The sequence below is a fragment of the Ornithodoros turicata genome, chromosome 1, assembly GCF_037126465.1.
Source record: "Ornithodoros turicata isolate Travis chromosome 1, ASM3712646v1, whole genome shotgun sequence".
In the NCBI taxonomy this organism is placed as follows: domain Eukaryota; kingdom Metazoa; phylum Arthropoda; class Arachnida; order Ixodida; family Argasidae; genus Ornithodoros; species Ornithodoros turicata.
Window position 1 is genome coordinate 225,139,492 of NC_088201.1, and position 19,901 is coordinate 225,159,392.

At 46.7% G+C, this 19,901-nt stretch overlaps 1 long non-coding RNA gene across 1 annotated transcript; it reads left to right on the forward strand.

Annotated features, from left to right (window-relative positions):
- Positions 1 to 202: 202 nt before the first annotated feature.
- On the forward strand, positions 203 to 13,071 carry LOC135377081 (uncharacterized). The gene is made up of 4 exons (XR_010418013.1): positions 203 to 379; positions 4,259 to 4,363; positions 7,146 to 7,178; positions 12,845 to 13,071. It is a non-coding gene; the product is annotated as an uncharacterized LOC135377081 (long non-coding RNA).
- Positions 13,072 to 19,901: the final 6,830 nt, after the last annotated feature.

Consider the following 19,901-nt stretch of genomic DNA (forward strand, 5'->3'; position numbering starts at 1 on the left):
TGTTGCAGTACGTCAGTCATAACGCCATGTTCACGTAACGCCACGGTCGGCACTTTTGGTTATATTATTCGGTGACTCTATGGCATTTGTGGCACTGACTCGGCACGTGCACATGACAACAATCTTTAGCTTCATGATGAACGTCATTACATTCTCCCCCTACTATTAAAACCAGAGCGCCGCCTGGCTAACCACTCTTTTCATATCGTAATAAACGTGTTGACCCCGTCTTACCTCCAGGGACGTCCTTTCTGGGAAGAAGGGCTCCCTCTGTCACACGGACCAGGATACGTTTAAGCCACCGCAATTCTCCGGCGTGTACAACTTCAACGCTACGGCGTATTGCTACGACCGCCTTATCACCACGGGAAATGTGCTGGTAAGCCATTTCTTGCACAAGACAGCACGGTTAAAAAAAAATTTTTCCGTAACCAAAATTGAAGCAGTAGCCATAGAGCCATCCCACAGAACCATCGCGTAACCGAAACTGAAACAGTAGCCGCGATAAACCAGCGTATCGAATGGGGTCAAAACGGATGAGAAGACGATACGACACCGTTTGCGCATGCGCATCGAGTTCAGACGTGGCGCCACGCCGTGCCACATCGGAAAGTTAGAGGCGCACTTCCGCAAACACTGCCGTTTCCTGTGTTCCGCTGCTTTCGTATCGAACTTCAAAACGTCAAGAACATAGACTTAGGGTTCGTGGTTTTCGGCATTTTCCGAAAAATGCCGGAAAACACCCCCCGAATGATTTTTTTCAGATTCGGAATATTCCGAAAAAATACGAATTTCTCGTATCCTGACAGCTGCCATTCCTGGAACCGCAAAGGGAAATCCCCTTGGAATCTCCCTTTGCCGACTATTTCTCGAGCGTGGCATTATCTTCGGGCTGTGCCCTTGCTTCGTTGTGCGTAAGCGCTTATAGGAGGATGACCTCAGCTCTGTTGATGAATCTCGTGTGGATGATATAAAGCGCGAGTTTTTCGAATATGCTGCATGCCCTGCCCCTCAGGTGGATATATCTCCTATTCAGTTTTGGACGACCCGTTCCAGCACATGGCCTTTGTTATCGCAGTGCGCCTTAAGCATATACTGGCTATTCCTGTTTCTAACGCTAATGTTGAGCGCGCGTTCTCTAAACTGCGTGTTATTAATCGCAAGGAGCGAGCCGCTATGACAGATGCGAGCATGATGATGTACGCTTGCATCTATTACAACAAGAGGTAGTCTCATTGTTTGCTGGTTTGGCACAGGCAATAAAACACATTGTTTATGAAACCATGAATCAATTCACTTCTTTTCGGTTCGTTGTTACTTCGCCCGCAAAATAGGCTCTCCTTCATGCGAAATAAATAGATGCCCGTATTCGGGCATTTATTTTTTGGGCGGAATATAGATGCCGAAAAAATCCGATTGATAGTCCCCAATATAAATGCCGATAAACACCCCCGAATTGGGTTGAAAATAAAAGCCGAAAACCACAAACCCTAAACATAGTATATACGCTCCATTTTCAAGCGTACATCGGAATAAACTCAGCTTCACGACCGCAAGCCCTGCTGCTTCTAACAGCCGAACTCCAATTCCCATGATCCTCTCTTCCTCCGTCGATGCGCATCGTCTGTTTGCATGTACAATCTGAATGCGTCTCGATCCACCCTTGTTTAGCGAATTGAATACGACACGCTGTCCTAGCGAGTTGACCAGTCTACATGGGTGGAGTCGATTCGACAACTGGATGCGATACGCTTGTGTCGTATTCACGTAACCGCAGCGACTTAAGAGGACGGTCGCATTAGCTGCAGTCGATTTTGAAACTACAGTGTCATTTTATTCCTAGTGCAACACTGTCCGCTGTACCGCAAATCGCATGTGAAATGGTGGCGTAGTCTGACTGTTGTTCGACCGAATACATGACACTAGCAGACGCAGGAGATGTTGAGCGTAGTGTCACTAAATAAGGTACGCTTCAGAGTATGGACACTGAGTTCCAAGAGCGAACATGCGCCATCTTGTTTCCGCCCCACGCTACCCACGCGCACGCGCACTACGCACGTTCGCGCGCAGCTGAAATGTTCCTTTCGTCTACAAGCAGCAGTTGACGGCCTTGAGCTCACCTTGCCATCTTCGGGACGCTCTGGTGGGCAATACATGGATTATCGCACGGCAATCGTACACGCTTCTGTATCCCACAGCGAGCATTATGTTAGTCGTCTTTGATCCTGAATTGGAGACGGTACCGGTGTGGTACGGAAACAAAATGGCGCTCCTGCTCTCCCTTGGTAACTCAGTGTCGATACTCTGAAGCGAAGCTTATTTAGTGACTCTAGTTGAGAGTACGTAGGAATCCTCTCCCTGAAAAGAAGAGAAATCGTCACTCCCTCAGAACCACAGATAGTACGTCCTCGAGAACACGAATGCTGCGGCAGCAGCGGCGCAGAAGATTTAGGGGGCGTCTAGACGCGAGTTTTTCTCCTCTGCGCGCCGCGCTCTCACGCCTCCCGTTAGCGAGTGACGTCACGCCGCCCGTGCGGCTCAACGAAGATAATGAATAAGTGAACCGGAGACGGAAGTTACATGAAAGGAAGTGAAACAGTTAGTGGTATAATGCATTAGTTAAAAGAAATAATTAACTCTTAGATATAAAAAGTTACAAAAGTACAGATGATCTACGTTTCGGAGGCAGCTTCTTCAGGACAATTCGGAAGAAGGGGGAGCTTCCTCCTGATATATTTAGTATCCATTAGCTACTGTAACATCTCGTATTCGGACGAAAATCATAGTGAAGTAGATTGTCAGCCAGTGCCCAACATAGTTCTCCGCAGAGTTGTCGAATAGGTCACCCGTTGCGTTCGAATTCCATTCCACTTTCATTCCGAGGAATGAAGATTTGCAGTAATTCAATTCTTTTCAATTCCTCGCAATGAAAAGGTGTCCTATAATAATGCAAGTGCTGCTGTCGATCCAAATTCGGGCAGAAAAAAATACCATCTCACTGAAATCGGGCTCTACCGCAGAATAAACGTTCGTTGTAACGTTGAGTGCTAAAAGGAGCTCCCTGAGGACAGGACAGACAACAGAGGTCCCTTCCTATGTCGGGTTGCCGGGTACTGCCAGTGATGCTAGCGCGTGGGTATTGCATCACGTTCCCACATTCTTTGGGATTGTACTGTGTAGATCTGTGTGGACTGTGTAGAGCTGTGTAAAACGTAATGCGGTGCTCATTTACGATCACGCAACGTCGCAAAGCGACGTAGATTCATTGTGACTTATCAAAATTGTCATACAAATAAACACAGTCACATCCTGCAAATTCAGCTACTCAGTGACTTTCGTGTGAGTTTCTACTAGCTAGTCTGGTAGTTTTCAGTCTCGCAGACAGCCACTGACGCTCTTGAGTGCACGTGGGAACAAAAGATTACGGAGCGCGCGAACGTCGTACTTTTTCTTCGGTGCGACACCCTAGCGGCAGTCGGGAGCGGGTGACTTCAGTGTTTCGGACGGGTGGAAGGTTACGCTGCTAGCGACTCACAGCGGCAGCTCCCACTTCCCAGGCACACCCAAGCGACAGCAGACCTACCAGTGTGTGTCTCTAACAGCGTACATTTCCACCCCTCCGAAACAGTGAACTCACCCTCTTCCGGCAGCCGCTATGGTTTCGCGCCGAAGAAAAAATACGCCACTCGCGTGTTCCGTGAACCTTTGTCCGAACCTCTGCCACAGTTTAGTTATTCGCTCTATGATCTGAGGTGCATCCCATAAAAGACACTTCCTCTTGAACCAAAACTCTCTGAACGAGAGCCGCCAACATTTCGAGCACAGACTATTCCTGCTCTCGGCATCCCCTCTCTGAAATATGTTTGGTGCCCAACGTGGGGCCCCCGCTCGACACTTGTAAACATGTTGAGCCCTTATCGATACTTTTAAACATGCTGAACCACTGACCCAGAGGTTTAAGGTGTTCGTCTCACAACCAAAGAGACCCAACTTCGATTCGTAGTGTGTTTCAACCATGATGTCATTATTACGTGATATGATCTCACGGGATTAACAATGATGTCCTATCATTGTTATGCACTTGATTGCACTTGCACGCATGCACTTGATTAACTATGTGCATCACTGATATGAGGATGGATCAGCTGCGTCCGTGAGTGACGTCATACGTCTCGTTTCACGTCTTTTCCTGGCTGGAGAGTTGGTCTTCTGTTGACTATTGTGATAAGAGTTTCCCATACATTTGTCTTTGTTACAGGCTGCCAACATCCAAGTGCTAGCCACTTGCCAAGTTATCTGTGCACTCGCTTACGGAGAAACTAGGACCCTTCGACACCTGGGCGCATGCAACGTCGTAGATCGGGTACGTGCTCAGACAAAGGATAAAGGCAGCGTTCCATAATGAATTCTTTCTTGTTCCTCTCTTAAGGATGCTCTGCATGATGATAGTTACATTCGTCACATTTTCTTGCAGCTATAGCTGTAAAGTGGAGGTGAAAAGGGGGCAGAGTCGACAGAAGAGTGTTTGAAGTGTTTAGCAAGGCGCTTTCGCACCCGCCACCGACAGGGCGCCTCGGATTCACGTTTGCATAAGCCTGCCCTAAACTGCTTCCACCCGCCCCTCACAGAGTCCGCCACAGTCTCACTGGACTGGCGTTGTAATGTCGCAGGCGGACCGGACAGCAATCGCTGTTGGTGAAATGGCGCGAAGGATTCCCTCTTATTTTTCATAAAAACAATGATAGTAGCTTAGATACCGTGCCACGCGGACACTCTGCCGAGAGCAACTACTGCGTGACAAATTACTCCCAATTATTTAATTTACCGGTTAATTTGAATTATTCATTTATTTTTATTTTTTATTTTTACACGAGACAGGAGAATTGGGGCAGTTGTTATTTATAGCCACTCTCCTGCCTTTTAATAGACGGTGAAACGAGCAACCGCATTCAAATATCCATGGCGAAATCTTGCTGTGCGAATGGCCCGAAACCTGAACCGCGCGCGTGCGGAGCCAAGGAAAATACGCAACCTTCGCCTGCGGCAGACTATGTGAGCAGCAAGGCCTTGTCTGCTCCACTGATCAGCGCCCACTCTAATGCGAGCTATGTTGCTCGAACGCATTTTGTGGCAGTACCACGTTGAATGAGCCCTGTCCTTTCCGCCCTGGAGACGTGTCTGTTGCCGTTTCGGCTGAATTGCGTATACAGTCAAACTCCTTTATAGCGAACATCTTTTTAACGAAAATACCACTACAGCAAATTTTTTTGCGGTCCCGCTGGAGCCCTATAGGTCCAAAAATGGGCATCCTTTGTAACGAAAATACCTTTACTGTCATTTTTTTTTTGCTGTCCCCTGAGTTGCGTTGGAAAGGAGTTTGAATGTATAAATTTTACTAATTTAAACGATATTCAAACAAATTTCAGTGTTCTTCAAAGCTTGATTTATTTATTTGAACGTGCCCATCAAAGGAAATGCGTTTCTTTTTTTGTGTGGTGCACTGATCTCTAACAACCATTGCATCACAAAAAACTGAAGTTGTGACAATGTGGAAAAAGCAACATGTAGTTTCTAAAAAAATAGTCAGGCAAGTCACGTTTTAAGCCACTAAAAGGCCGACTTAAGGATATACTGTGCCGAAACTTATCTAAAAAGTTTGCCGGAAAACCAAAAAAAGAACTCTCCAAACAGCACAGCCAGTGTGGAGATTCGAGCCCTCTCAGCATGGAAATCGATCATCGAAGCCATTATGCCACGGGATCTGTTCGTAGTGCGAATACGTTGCAGAGCGAAGGAGTGTGGACTTTGTATGTAGAGAAGATAGCGTTCCTGTACATGACTCCTGATCGGAAATGATGGAATGTCCCGGAGGGCCAGATATGCTGGGGAGCTTCTCAACACGGGGACGGGACGTCTCCACTACGTTGCTGATAGAACCAACTGGGGTTGGTTGAGGCGCGCGGTAGCAGTCATATCATATAGCGACTCGTCATATCACCCCCCTCAAACGCGACGCGGTATATGCACGTCCATGCCACGCGACGGAGAACGAGGACAACACGCGCGCCATGGTACAAGCCAATCAGAAACGTACTAAGGCGAAGGTACGGGTCGTGGAGCTCCCCGGGACGTCCGTCCGGGGGGGGAGGAGGAGGAGTGTAGTTGGGAGGAACCCAAGAGGTCTGCCTGCCTGATTAGGCGGCATGTTTCTCGGGAAGGGAAAGGTGGTGGAGATGAGGAGAGGAAAGGGTGAAGTGGAAGACCGAGCGGAATGCGCTCGGGGGGAGGATAGCTGCGTCCATGGGCCGACTTCAGGGGAACTGTGCCGGCATACGCCTATTACACATCCGAGGGAAACCCAGGAAAAACCCCAGACGGCACAGCCGGCCCGCGGATTCGAACCGCGGACCTCCCAGTCTCCAAGCGCACGCGTTACCGCTGCGCCCTCTACGGACATCCCATCATCGCCGATCAGAGGGGACTCATGGAGGGGAGAGGAGGGGAGGGTCGTGCCACTGAAAGAGTTCGCCGTTGCTGCAGAGAGGTGGGCAACGTTACTACTAACGCGGGGGCTAAGGGACGTGTGGCACTAAGAGCGGGGGAACTGCGCCGACGTATGTCTGACGGCGTCTGAGGAAAACCCAGAAGTAATCCCAGACGGCACAGATGGGCACCGGTATTTGAATCCGGACACCTCCGGGTGTCCACGTGGCCGGAAAGGGAACACTCATCTCATGGCCGGGAACACTATCTCATTTATACGTCCACTGGGATTGAGCCCCTAACCAATTGTTGACGACGGTAGCACGTGATACTGTGTACCACTTCCCCTCTGTTGAGGAGCAGGAAACAACACTACGAGCGAGACTTCCTGTTTTTGTTTTTGTTTTCTTTGTTGTTGTTTTTTTCTTGCAGCTGTGTTTTCGCGCAAAAGTATAACGGTCAGTGATAAGAACTGCTCGGTACTTGGTCGTAGGCCTCTTTGTATAACTCCGCGCTGTGAATAGGACAGCGCGGACATGGAGGCGACAGTGAGCAGCTGGATGGAGCTGATTTCGAAGCTGTCAGCATACTCATATCTTGACACATTGTGACGTATCTCAAACATGCGGAAATAAGTTTTGTATGTTTTTCCTTTCTTACAGAATGCAACTTACTGCTTCAATGACGAAAACAAGGTAACGAGTTTCTGTCACACACATTTTGACAACAATCCCAAAGCGCACTATCAAACCTTATATCCTCGAGGTCTAAGAATTAGTTTCATAAAAAACACGTGTCACCTGCACGTGTTTGTAGTGTCGTTTTAGCGATCTAAATGCACATTTTAGTGTAAGTTAGCCCTATCGAGAATTGACGCTCAGTAGCAACAGAAAGCAAAAGCGACGTTGGTTAGTCTATGGTCGCGAGATGCCTATACAGGGTACCCCAAAAAACGTGCCAGTAAGTTATAAATTTAAAAAAAAAACTATAAAAACTTACGGCCCAGAATCACGTGGTCAGCGGCATTTGTTGTTACTCGGTTCTTTCCACCTCCTGATGTGAATGTCCTCTAGCTTAACATTCATTACGTCGGTTTTTACTAAGTGAACCCGGAAATTTCCCAAAGAAAGCCGCTTTTTAACCCAGCAGGATACTATAGGACTTCCATCCATATTGTGAAGGAGCTCATTATTTCATTCCCCACATCACCACCAGCCATGGGGTACGGTATCACCCCTGCCGATGAAACGCCCCATCCATCATCTCGAAATAAAGTTGTCGTTGTTATTCCACCAATGCGAACTGCGTGCCGAATTTACCCAAGTTCATGACGATATGCAAAACGCAGCGCCCTCTCGTAGCGCGCACGGAAAGCTTTGGAATTCCGCCATGTCTGAGACTCCCTCCCCGAGCCATACACACTACTCACGTCCAGCTGTTCTATCGCGTGTCTTGCCTGACACATGTGCTGTTTCACCATGTTATTCACATGATGAGACGAAGGGATCAAAAGGGAATGCAAGCATGGCAAGAGTGCTTCTGAATTCCTTTGTGCATTGGAGCGCGGTCATTTCGACTTTGGGAGAGAGAATTACGATAACATAGTGCAATGCTGCTCTTTAATGCCATTCTATCACATATTTAGACAGCTTAGTTCAGTCCATTTAAGAACTATTTTGTGCACTGTATATCCGGCATAAACGTTTGGTACAAAATAGGAGCTTAGTACGATTGCAGCAAGTATCGATAGTCAATTATCCTAGAACTATCTATGGTTCTGGACACTATCGATGACTTAGTTATCGGTAGTTTTGTATCACTACTACGCGTTCCCTTGGTAGTTTTCTCTCTGGCTTCTTCTTGAATATGAAGACTGATGGCACAGCAAATTCATAGACGTCTGTAAAATACCTGGCGAAATCGACAGGAGAAACATACGCTTTATTAGAGCTTGCAGTGATTATCCTTTTTATGCAGCACGTCCGCAACACCATACGAACCATACCGCTCCGCCGTTACTCCATTGTCTCAGATAGCCTCCTACCCAATGGTAGCCGAACGGCCAAACCGCTGAAGCGTTGTTTTCCTAGTATTCATACGCGTAGTTATGTACGCCTATAACTTAACTAAATTAATGAATAATTGAGAGATACATGCTGAATACGACACAGAATTGCATAAACGCTCGTTATTCTGGAGTGCGACCCACTTAAACACTGATTTTCTCACGTGAAACCATGCTTAACACTGGACTGCATAGACCCAATGTGATTTATTTTGACAGCGTGAATTTCAAAGGGATGGCTTTTGAAGGGCAAACGAGGCAACAGGCGGCATACCTACACGGGACGCCGCAAACTGTAGGGCAAGAAATGTGGCGAATGTCTGTTACCGGTGGTCCAGAGGAAGCTGTGAAATTGCATATGCATGTGGTATGGATTACCGAGACGCACAGTACGGTTTGAAAATAGACACCCCGCTTTCCAATTGGTACGTTTGTGACAGTCAGCCTCTTTGAAGTGCCGTGAACACACCTTTGCTGTGTCAGCATTGAACTTATCTTTCCTCTTGATGGCCAGCAGTCATTTCTGTCTCAGGGAAGCTGTTGAAGGTGACAGTAAGGCAAGCATGAAGTGTCTTCACACTAAATGATTGAGACAGTCAGATTGCACCGTCTGAGAGGCACATCTAAGGAGGACTACCTGTCTGGTAAACAGTCACATGAAATGCAGTGCAACCAAACGTGACAGTTATGCGGGAGATGGTCAAATAACGAACACTCAGATTCGCCGAGCTGAGAAAGACCACAGTTTATACTAGTGCGTAACGGTGAGTATCACAACAAGTTTCGTAGCAACAACTGCAATCGTACTAAGCCTTTATTTCGTACCAAATGTTTCTGCTGTATAAAGTGCACTAACAAGTTCTCAAATGAGCTGTACTAAACTGTATACATTTCTCCTGGGATAGAATAACAGCGTCGTTCCACTAGGTTAACGTAATTTTCTTGTCCAGCCTATGCCACCGCGCTCAAAGCTTTCGATGCAATAAGGAATACAGCCATTTGATGTTTCCTTACTGGTTTACACTCCCCTTTAAAACCCGCGTCTCATCACATAGATATTGAAACAGCATATGTGAGAAGCATGACACGCGAGAGAACTGTTGTATGACAGTCGTTTGCATTGCTCGGGCGGGGTGGGGCGCCTCATTCATGGCGGAATGTCGGTAGGTTCCCGGGAGTGCTACGAGATGGCGCTAGGTTTTGCATACTGTCTATGAACAAGGGTACTCAGGAGACGTCCCATCGAAAAATATAGCCGAACATCATTCGTTTCGGAGCGCTCACAGCCTAGCGCGCCCTCACGCTCTATCCGACGAAAGGAGGCTGCTAGACCGAATCCACACAGCGATAGTGGAAAACGTGAATCCGAAACGTGCCCTAAATGAATATTTTTTTTCTTTTTCTTCCTTGGGTACCAGTTAAGACAGGCATAGCTTATCGCATCCCGCTTCTGCTGGGATCATGCCTTCCCTCTCTCCATGTCAAGAATTCTCACTTTTTTTCCACTCTCCCTGTGTGGACTGCGTTTAGGAGCCTCCTTTCGTCGGACTGTGAGTGAGGGCAGGCAAAAATGGTCAAGCGCTTTGCTGTGAGTGCTGCGAAAAGCATGATGTTCGCCGCCTATTTTTTCCCGATTGAATATTTCCTGAATGTCCCTGCCAATTAACATGAACTTGAGTAAATTCGGCACGCCATTCAAATAGACCTTTTTAGAAAAGCAAGCGCCACCTGTGCCACGCAAGGGCTCATGGGAACTTAGGGAGTCTTACAGTATTAGGAGACGGCCAGAGGCAGATTTAGACGAACAAAAACAACATTCCCGGGGTGTGTACAGTTGCGTTAGCCAGGGTAAACCATATCCGAAGGAGACGACAGAGCAGGGCCCCTCACAGTTCCCATAATGCTTTGCGGCGCGCGCTTGGTGGCGCACGCATCTTTTTAAAATCGTACACTGGTTGTGGGAACAAAAGCGCCCTTGGCAAATTTCCCAAGTCACTTCGTAAAAACTGACATAATAAGACTGAAGTTCTTTAACATTCACAGTGGGAGATGGCAAAAACCCAGTAGGGAAAAATGCCGTTGACCGCGTGACTCTAGATGGCGTGCATTTTTTATTATATTTTTTATCACACGCTTTGTGGGACACACTGTACAGTGCCTGCGGTGAGATCTAGGTCCCTCTGCAATTCGTCTGTAATGTCTTCGGAAAACTCGGGGAAGACCTCAGACAGAGCAGCCGGTGGTAGGATTCGAACCCAGCACCTCTGACTCTTGGGCGCGGCCTCCGCTATCACCAACCAGTTGGACAGCTTAACCCTCTCGTTGGTTAGAACAAGACGTGCTGTTTTGACCACGTTGTCGCTCCGATGTTGCCGATGCTCAGGATTGTACAGCGTTAGCCGTGAAGGCCGGATTCCTCCGACACCTCGTGATCGGCATCCGCGGAAAACTTACGTCACGTGACACCCCGCAGTGTGTAGTATAGCCAGCAATAAAAAGTGGTTTAACTCATGTTTTAACTCACTAACCGTGTTTGCTGATAGACATCGTATGATGATGGACCACCTCAACCGAAGGCACACAACAGCACCTTCCATACATGGGCACGTTTCACGGAATCACTGCTTCGTGAAGTGTGCCATCCTCTAATCTAATCCTCTTGAGTGCACGCGGGGACAAAAGATTACGGAACACGCGAACGTCGTACTTTTCGTCGTAAGATTTCTTTTACTTGTACCCCCGACGCATTGTCTTGTTTTACGCAATGTCGCATTTCACAGAAGACAATATTATAAATCCTGAAATTTTGTTCCCTCCCACTGTCTACATGTGGGGGCATTATAAGAACCTATTAAACATTGCTTCGTGCACAGCTGACGCTGAAAACCGCATTACGATTGCGCAAACGTGCCGCTCCTTTATTTACTTCAAAATGGGGTGCCTCCACCAGTTTGCGTGTATCCACGGGCGTATCCTGTACATGCGTCGCCACCCTTAACCGTAGCGCGGGAACGCGTGGCCTGCTTGCATGCCAGCGCCGCCTTGTGTCGATGGTGGGGCGTGCTGGGGTGGAGACTCTGGGGCCCTGGTGCACAAGCGCCCCCTCTCGACGGGGGCAGGGCAAGCACGCACGGATCACCTACTATCTGCAGCCACTTCTGCGATAAGAAAATCAGTATACGTATTTGCATCCACACAAACACGTTACGACATCTTTCCTCAGTACCATGAAACAAGCAAACAAAAATTCTGTGAGAACACATATCATAGTGAACAGAACGCTCAGAGCAAATACGGGTGAGCCTACAGTGTTTGCATATGCCTCAAACTTATTTCAGAATATTGTGCCCCTCAAGCTCGCCCTTCCGCAAACCGGCATTTAGATAAAGGGTGGTCGATAACGCACACGCGCGGTTATGGTGCCTGTTTTGCGAGGGCGTAAGGTGATACTCTACAGCAGGTGATCCATTCGTACGATGCCTATTACCCAGAGCTCGACCGATCGAGAGGAGGCGCTCGTATACCATGGTCTTAGAGCCTCCACCCCAGCATCAGCGCAAGGCGGCGCTGGCATGCAAGCACGCCACGCGCTCCTGCGCTACGGTTAAGGGTGGCGACGCCTGTACCTTGGGGCGGGGGAGCGCCACTTCGGGCGTACCCGCCACATTGGTGAGTTATATGCACCAATGGTTCGAATTAGAGATGCAAAATTTCTGGAAATTTTGAATCCTTCGGAAAAAAAAAAACGTTTTTTTCGGGGCTTTTTTCCGAAAAATTACGGTTACGGTTCGATTACGGTTCACCTAATGATCCGGAGGCGATCGCCCGGACCCTCTACGGCCTGTATCCACGTGATGTACTCCTTTATTACCTCTGCTTTTGCGGCGTTTCTATGACGCCTGTGCTCGATAGATAGTGCCGTTATCCTATGCCATTATCGTATCGCCTCCGCCTACCGCAAAGGCTATCCTAGGATCCTTCCGCAAAGGAAGGCAAAGCCTATCAAAGGCTTATACGATAACATGGTGATATGAAATTCTCAATACGCAATCCGGCAGTAAATGTAGTGTTGTCATTCAATACAAGGTGCCAGTGACGAGAACCGGAAATTGTGGCGTCTAGGTCTACCATCTGGAATGAAAAAAAAAAAAAGATGAGTCAGTGTGGATGATTGCGTACTACTTTGTTTGTAGTCCCTCACTTGTAACTTAATATTCCTTCCACGTTGTCTACTTTACGCAACACATGAGTGTGACAGCGACCCCATGATATTAATGCCATGGTCTTCCACATCAGGTGTGCTTCCAGAAGACATGCACGAAAACCTACGCACAGCTCAAGACCCTCAGCCAATCACAATGGGGTCAAGGAGTAAATTTTGTGGACGACACAGAGTGTCACGTCGCACCAAATATCCCGTGACTATTAGCAATGCCAATAGATATTTCGGTTGAGATTCTGCATTAAATATCATCAGCAATAAATCACGACAGCAGCGACATCAGCAATAAATATATTCGTGCCTTCTCTTGTGACTTCTGATCTATCTTCTGCTATCTTGTCGTAGCGTTTTAGCGGCAAGGAGGGCGTCTGGAAAAACTTCAGGAGAAAGCAAATGGAAGAACGGGGGCCTTTGCTTAAGGTATCTGAACACTCACCTGGAAACAGAGGCAGTGTTCTTCGTAATCGGCGGTATACGACATCTATTTTCACCAAGGCACTGATTCGCTGGTGTCGGGGTTCGAACCTGCTGCATTGGGATAATCTAGCGGCAATCTCAGTATCTGATCAACCGAAAACAGGCTTCGGTTATATAGCGCAGAGGTTTCTATCACATTCCTGTCCCCTTCGCTCTCTGCCTCTCTCTCTCTCTCTCTCTCGCAGTCATTTTCTTGAAGATGAAATAGAGAAGACGAGTCTGATAACGACACAGTCGCGTACCCCTCGAAATCAGTGTTTGGGAGATTACGGTATGTAACTCTCAACCCCACTACACGAATATTTGGCGCATTGGGCACAGAGCACACCCATCTTGCAATGAATTCATTCCATTAAGAAACTGTATGAAAAACATCGCAAAACTACTGACGGGCATGAACCCCTGCAGAGGTGTGTGTTATAATTGGGAACGAATATTGCAGAAAAAAATGTGACTAGTGTGAAAATGTGACTAGTTTTGGGCTATCAAGGCACGCTTCTCCACCGGATTTGTAGTGTCACCTGTTAGAAAGTGACGGCAGGGAGCACCAGTGAGGCTGTAGCCACAGAGTGAGCGGATCCCGGAACGTCCCGGTTTACACTAATGGATATTTAAGAATAAATCCTTTAAGAAAAACTGTTTCAAAAAACATTGTTTTATACTATATTTTTTTTCACGATATTGTGGGGGAGACTTTCACAATAAACTGTGTAAAATTCCCCGATAAGGGTCAACCGCGCAAAAATCCCCGCCCAAAAATAATCGCTCAAGAATCCACAATAAAAATTATGCGGTTGCAAAATATATGGTTAAAAATAACCTGTTTAAAAGTATGTCTTGTAGTCGAATACGACAGTGGAGTGGGTGGTTAGAACGGAGTGGGTTGTTAGGACGGTTAAGAATATATCGTTAAAAATAAATCGTTTCAGAAGACCCCAAGTCTGCCTTACGGTTGCTACAGTCGCGTCGTATGGCCGCGAGTAAAATGAACAATCCGCTTCGAAAAATAATCCTGATACAGATAGGTTACCAGTCCGTGTCGTCAGGATTCCGGAAGAAATTGTAAAAAAAAAAAAACGAGGAGAACGTAACAAAAAACGAATGGTTCCCACAAAAATCGTCCACGCTGGCATTGCGACGAAAATGGTTCAGCCCGATGTCGATGTCTATAGGCTGCGCATGTCGATACTAAAAAAAAAACAAAAAAACAGGGAATCCACAAAATCATTTCCTCCTTTTTAGTGTTCTCTTTTGATTTAGTGAGCCCTTTTTGGCGAAGATTTCAAAATATCATAGTTTAGTGCTTACTTTCACTAAAACTTACACTTTAGCGAAAAGCGGCACGTCTTATTGAATTGGGTAGGTATCTTACAGACTGAAGGTCATCGCTTAGACTTATAGAACAATGTTATAGCGAAGTACAGTTCCTGTTTTTGGTATCACGGTTGTCGGCGGTTCCGCTACATCGAATCGCTTTATATTTCGTCCGGGGCACCCTATGGACGCCCTGAGTCCCCCTGCGTCATCGATTACGTCACGCCGCCGCGCAAAGCATGCTGGTGTCCGCTGTCACCTTTCCCAGGCTATCATCCGACGCGTCTTCCGTGACGTCAGCCGACGAGCCGTCTTCTCGTGTCGTCACATGTTTGAAAACGGAGGGTCATCTATTCGTTACAGATGCATGCAGTTTCCCTGGGTTGCTTAGAAAATGCCATTGCAGTCCTGGCGGCATTGCAGTCCTGCCCTGCCACAACTAACGTGGCGAATTTCCCAGTTCATCATCATCAGTATATTTGTTGTTGTTGTTGTTGTTGTTGTCATTAGTGACTATCGTTCGCGTGAAGCAGGCTACTTCATTCATGCTACCTGTAGGTGCCAACATGGGGAATTTGCGAAAAAGGAAATATCCAGATATGCAGAGAGAGCATTGACAAATATTCTTGGAGAGACGCGGATAATCTCGCTGCCATCGCAGCATTGAAGCTGAAAAGTTGTCCACTCCATTGGCAACAGCCCCCACAGAAGCGCACATTTTTCTGTCGCTGCTGAAGCGATAAATTTTACGCGTAAGTTTACTGTAGCCATATATTAGGCCAATAAGATGTGTGAATGGTACAAAGACTCGTGCAGTTTTTTTTTCGTTTTAGCGCCGCGAAGCAACTGTGGCTATGAGCGGCGTATAGATGTGTAGAGATGGAGAGAGGACAGCAGGAAGGAGTGGGGGACAGGGGGTGTTAGTATGCGTCCTGGGGCGACTTCAGGAGGAACTGTGCCGACATTGGTCGAGAAAGTCTTCGGAAAACCCAGGGAAAACCTCAAACGCCAGAGCCGGTGGTAGGAGTCGAACCCACCACCTTCCAGTCTTCAGCACGACCTTCGCTACCACACATATGTGTGCGCACAAATGACTGCGGTTGGCAACAATACATGTCATATAGGCCCGGTTTCACCAACGCAAGCTAACTTTGAACCGAGATCAAGCGTTGTTAAAACTTAACGCTCAACGCAGCGTTAACGCTCAATTCTTTCTTGTAAGCGTTAGTCGGCGACGTGATGAATGTTTCAGTAACAATAACTCTCTTTTGTGAAGCACAGTTAAGCGTTAAATTGAAGTTAACGGACCGTTGATCTGGGTTTGAGCGTTAATCGGCGTTGGTGAAAACCGTGGCATAGAAGAACATGTAATAAACTCCATGAAGAAATATTATTATCCAGTTATTTTCTGTTTTGTTCTGCTTTTGTTTTGCTTTTACTTTTGTGTATTTTTGTTTTGTTTTGTATGCCTGCGTAATGCTGGCGAATCCAATCATTTTCGGCAATCCTCTTGATGTACCTTGTGGGGAAAAGAGGACGAAGAAGTTGGGAGGTTGGAGGCGCGAGAAGTTGGAAGCGGACAAGAAAGAGACTGTAATATGTAAGTTATTAAAAATAGCGGTTGCTTAGTATATCTTATGTTTGTCGTTGTGTTTCGCCTTCCACTGGGACCGAATGGACGGGCTTTGCCCCCGAGAGTGGGAATAGGCTCCCACAATTGGCGCCCAACGTGGGGTTCCTTAATCGCCGACATGAAGCATCAATGGGCGATACCTAGACCATAGCTGTTTGCTCGTTTTATAGGTCTAGACGCGTTTTCTTTTTCTTTTTTTTTCGGTACTAATCCGAAAATTGCACGAGACCATCCACGGGCAGTCACCCACCGAACGACGTAAAGATTTTGCAACTTTAGTAATCATTCATATTTTTACAATTTAAGGCAGTTACTGGAAATTCATTACCACGACGATCCTAGTAGCAAGTACTTGCAACTCCCAAACTTTGCCGCACCAGCACTGGACAGCTGTTTCGGCCTTCCTGGATCTCTTCAGCAGTGCACAGATGGGAAACGTTTGTGTGGGTAGCGATCTGGTCACGCAGAACATGATATCATCCCGTCAGGGTGAGAGACTCACCACTGAAAGCCCAGACATTTTCGGGCTTTTTCCTGTTTCATGTGATGACCAGGAAAACATCTATTAATGTACTGTATAAATAGCACCCTAACGCGTTTGGTGAAGTGAAGTTTGGTGAAATGGGGGATTTTAAGAAATGGAGTTCGATAAAATGGTGTTGATGAAACGGCTTTTGGTGAAATGGAGTTTGATAAAACTGGCGTACACCCTTGTGAGCAGCATAAGTCGGCAATGTATGCCATTTCCAGTCAACACAAAGCTCTAGTTTTCGGGAAAATCCCATGAGCTCCATGTGTTTCAACTGTGTACCTTATAAATCTAAATTGTCTTCGTCGGCTGGTAAGGGAACTGGACATGAACGAAGGATAATATTTTGTAATGAAAACATCAAGTAGACGATTTACTACGTCATCTGTGCCACTTTCATTTATTGGTAAGCTGCCTGTCTAACCATCTTAGAGTGTTTCGCCCAGGTGATTATTCAAGAACATAGTCTTTTTTATAAAACTTTGGAATTTTCCATTACTCGTCACAGTTCAGCCGTGTCGTTTCCCAAAGCAACCACTAATAACGGATATTTTCATTATGGTTATACGTCTCTAATGTAACAATTCTTACATTACTAAGCAATATAATTCAGTGTGCGATTTTGATTTCCAATGATAAAGCGTATATTCGAAGGTCTGGTAGATAGTTGTTGCGCAGTGGATGTTACTGCACATTCTAAACGAATGTACGCGTGTACAGCGTAACACTTAATCTTCGATAAAAGTCGCTAAATACAAGCACGTAGGAAAAAAAGAACTTTGAGTGCGAGACACCGTCTTTTTTCGCTCGTGTTTTCACGAAGGAACCAAACTCAACCCACATGAAACCCAAGCTAACCTAATATGCACAAAGGCCATCGTGAAGCCACGGGCATTTCAACAAAAATGTGATTCTCCAAATTGTCAAAAAACAGTTTCGCGCAATCTCGACATATTTCGATGTACGCATCCTCGAGACACCACCAGTGGGCCCGGGACTATTTTTTTCCTGCGATGCCAGGTGGGACCATTTTTTCTGCGACCGTTCTCCCCAACAGCACATCATTCCTACTATTTTTCGACCGGTGAAGTCACCATGGTTGTCAAGTTTTTCATCAACTGATATTTACGAATGCATCTTTGCGTAAGGACAGTGACTTATTTAACTTGTGAAATTTAAAGATTTTGACGCATCCTACTAGGGGCTTGCTCCTCAAAGTGATTTTAATTCGCTTCTGGAGTTTTGATAGAATTAAAGTTGACACGTTCAATATAAAATTATGAATGCAGTTTGTTGTTATTTCACATATGCAGAGTGTGCACCTTTTTTCGTGTTTCAATTTGTTTGAATTGCTCTCGTGTAGTTGAGAAGCGAATTATCCGGGGCGTTCTTACAGGCACACGTGCAATTTCCTTGGTGGTTGATAATCTCCGGAGGTATTTTCTAGTTCAGCGGTTCTCAGCCGGTGGGGAGGATTTCACACCATGTAGCCTTCCCGTCCAACCAGCACTTATGCACACATTCTTTAAAGTATTCACCCTTTCACTGTTTACAAACAGACGGCACAACCGGAAGTTGTCTAGGGTTCCCAGCGTCAGCGGGTACGTGTGGCGCCACACCGTGTCACTAATTTAAGTTAAACCCTTTCACTATTTGTAAACAAAGAAATGTTTGGGAGCAATATTGAGATGAGGCGTTCCTTCATCAACTTTACAACTTCTCGAGATGTAAAAATTTTAGCGCTGAGCCTCATTTTGCTTTTGTGTTATATTCTTCATTCTCATGACGTTAGTTTTCGTTTTCCCCGTGACGGTATTGGATAGTCCAGCTGGAACCGCATGAAGCGTATCTCGGGGCGAGTAACGCGCCGCAGTAAAGCGCAGAATTTCACATGCAGGACCGGTTTCTAGGGCGTACTCGAGCGTGTCAGCTGCGTCTCGACAGTTTACGGGAACGGCAACGTGGCAACCACAGAGCGGCATACATATCAAGCTGTAACCGCATTGGGCGTATTCGGACCCATGGGTTTTACACCCTGAAATGCACCGCAAGCTGTTCAGCTTCAAGTCCCAAACGCATGGTACGTTTTCCCAGCGTCAAATCGTCGTAGGCGCGCCATGGTCTTGCACACGCGGTAAAGAAACGCCAGCGAGGCGACCACCCGAAACGCATAGGACGCGTACGGAGCGAGTGACGCGCGCCACGGTTGCTATATTCGTCGACCACAAATATCTGTTAGAACGTGCCGATTGCTCTTCGTTTGCTGTGATTCCTGCGTTCATTCATTCCAGATATCATTAAAATGTACGAGTAAATTTAGTGTGGCGAATAATGTCCCAAAAATTTATGCCAGCTACTCATACGCAACTAGTCGACAGATTCCTGTGTACACCCTCCGCGCGCGTTGAAAAACTGGTTTTTCCGAGGTCACACGCACGACGAGCGCGCGCGCGTCCTAAAAACGTCGGGAAAACGCTCCATTCATGCGTTTAGTCCTTAAGGCTACGGTCTCACGGTAGCCACCTTGAATTTACTTACGGACTTGCTACGGCGGGGCGCCACCGTCGCGGTTTCCGTGGATGACCCCGTTAGGGAGAACCGCGCGCGATTCTCCCGACTGGACCCTTTGACCTTGAGTCTCTTCTGTATGCCACCGTACCCGGTGTTTACACGTGTGTAGAAGGGAGCATTGTCTCGTAAAAGCCTTTTGAAACTGTCGTGCAAGACGGCGAGTTGATTTTTGGTGCTTTCGTGGTTTGAGTAGCACGGGGGTAGCTGCCGCGCGCGTAGCGTGTGACGAAGACTGTGCAAAATATAATATATTTGAGATATAAAAAAATATATATCTCAAACGCAAAATGGTCAAACAACCGTCATAAAAAAATGGACTCAAATACTAAATAATTGCAGTCAGCTGTGAAGAGTTTGTTCACGTGCCGATCGGTAGCAGTTTTATCTCAATACAGCTTACAGAAACAGGATTTCTTGAAATGAATTATGAAATTACCACTTCTGTTGAAACTAGAAGTTCAACTCACAGTACGCACACAAAATGATAAGAATCAAAGGAATGGCATAACCGAAGTAAAATAGGGAAGTCGACAATTATACGCTATGTAACCTGTCCGTATTCCGCATAGTAGCGGCCGTGACTAGTAGGTGAAGATAACTTTTTTTT